We start from the raw sequence: 2,215 nt of genomic DNA, 5'->3' as shown, positions 1-2,215 counted from the left end.
CCTACAGTCTCTGCTCGTCTGATGCCCCAATTCTACTCCACACCCCCTCCTGAGTGTCTCGAAGATGCCTTCAACTCAGCTTGTTCAAGACAGAACTCGAGGTCTCCCTCACCTTCCGCATTTGTCTGTCTCCCTCTCACCACAGGACCTTGGCTCCTGCTGCCCCCTGCTTGTTCCTTCATCTCTCGGTCAAAGCCTGCTGATCCTGCAGACCTCTGCTCAACCGTTATTTCCTCGGAGAAGCTTTCTCGGGTAGACACTGTCATATCTATGCGAAAGGTTTTCGTACCACGGTTATAATTTCACATTTATCTGTGCCGTTATTTGCCTTTGGTTCTCCTCTGAAAGGGGCAGGCTCTCTTGCACGCTCATATACAATAAATGTTTGCTGAAGAATGAATGTGTGACTGAGAGAATGCTTGCAGGAATGAACTGGACCACCCTGCAGTCCGTGGTCAACACCAGGCTGAGCTGGCCTCTGCGTCTGGCCTCCACGCGCAGGTGCATCCTGACCATGGTGGTGGCCAGCGTCACTGATGGAGACCCCCAGCGGCCGGGCTCTGCATCCCAGCATCGTGTCTGCATCCAGGCCATGCCTCTCCCGGACAGGTCTCAGCCAACGACCGAGCGTGGGAGAAGTACCGACACGGCCCCATTCCGGGGATGCTGGGGCTTCTCTGACGGCAGGTGGTGGCTGGGGACTCCACCGGGGCCTCACGAAACTCCTTCCCTCTGCCCTGCACCAGGGCTGGGCCGGAAGCACGGTCCGTCTCTCCCTGGCTCCTTCCCTCCCCTCATAGGTGTTCTCCCTCGGAAATACCTCGCACGTCTAACGGCGCCACGGTGTACGTCTCTCATAGGACCCGGAGTGACAAAGACCGTGGGCGTGGTGGCAATGCGAATGTGCTGACGAACCGCGCCCTGGTTCCGGGGAATATTTCTGAGAATGTCAATTCGTTGCATGTATTCAATAATTCACACATCTCTACGGTGTGACATCGAGTTACGCGGCATCGCCTTCGTACCCCAGACAGGACATGCCTCGTACTGTGCGATTAAATGAGAGAGAGAAGCTGAAAAGCTGAGCGTGATGCCCAGCATGTGGCAAAAGCACAAGACATGCGAGCCACCGCTATGCTATGGCCATCGCTAACAGCCACCCCCAGCACCTCCAACGCTGTGCCAGCCCGAGCTGATCAAAACGTACGGCTCTATTAAGTGCATAATAGTAGTCTGGACACAGGAGACGCAATCTTGTTAGGATTCACGCCGGTACGGAGAGCTGTCCTGTGATCCGGTCCTGACTTCTGAGGGACCACACGCAGCTTTCGGGATGCTGGGGTCCCTGTGGAATACGGCCAGATGCACCTCTCTGGCTGGGTGGCAACGTGGCCCCACAGCCTTCGTCACTAACACTTGCTTCTAATTCTGTAATCTATTTTAGTAACGTCAGAAGAGACATCACAGCTTAGATAAAAATGTCAAAATGACCATTATTTCAAGTTAAAGGGTCTTGGTGAAAATACTTCAGTCCTTTAATGATGTCTTGGTCTCTCTGCGTCCGGGGCCTCCGCCGTGTGCCTTCCAAAGGCCCCGTGAGGTCGGCACAGGGCACGAGCTCACACGGGGAAGGTCTGCTGTCTACCATTCGCCTGCAGAATGTGAACGCGTTCATTCCTCTTAAAGTCCAGGAGGGATGAAAACATTTACAGGAATTTATTTTTCTAACTGAGAAGATGGGAAAAGGGGACTGGGTTTGAGCGGCACAGAGAGGACAAGCTTTGCTTGAGCGACTTTCCTCTTCGTTAGAAAAATTACGCGCATGAGACTGATTTTTTTTTCTTTTTTAAAATTTATTTTTATTATTTACGCCTACAGCACCTGGTCTTCCTAGGTGGTCTCCCATCCAAGTACTAATCAGGCCCGACCCTGCCTAGCTTCCAGGATCAGACAGGGTGGCGTGGCCGGAGGCCGTGGACTGTGGCTCCACTGGGGCTCGAACTCAGGACCTTCTGCATGGAAAGCAGACGTGTGAACCACTACACTGTGGAACCACGTCCGGTGATAGCGATTTTTACGATTTCACAATTATTGCCTGGAGGTGGTAGGAAAATGGGATTTTGTTTTTCTTTCTTCTGATTTCTATGTTTTAGCATCCTAGTCCGGGAGGTGGCATTTTAACGACTCTGTGTGAAGTATTGGCAGTAAATTAGAG

General features: G+C 52.5%; 1 non-coding gene across 1 annotated transcript; it reads right to left on the bottom strand.

The window, feature by feature from the left end:
* Window positions 1–1,981: 1,981 nt before the first annotated feature.
* Window positions 1,982–2,054, bottom strand: TRNAG-UCC. Its single transcript has one exon. It is a non-coding gene; the product is annotated as a tRNA-Gly (tRNA).
* Window positions 2,055–2,215: the final 161 nt, after the last annotated feature.

The sequence above is a fragment of the Pteropus alecto genome, unplaced genomic scaffold (genome assembly GCF_000325575.1).
Source record: "Pteropus alecto unplaced genomic scaffold, ASM32557v1 scaffold53, whole genome shotgun sequence".
NCBI lineage: Eukaryota > Metazoa > Chordata > Mammalia > Chiroptera > Pteropodidae > Pteropus > Pteropus alecto.
This window is presented reverse-complemented; position numbering and strand designations above follow the sequence as displayed.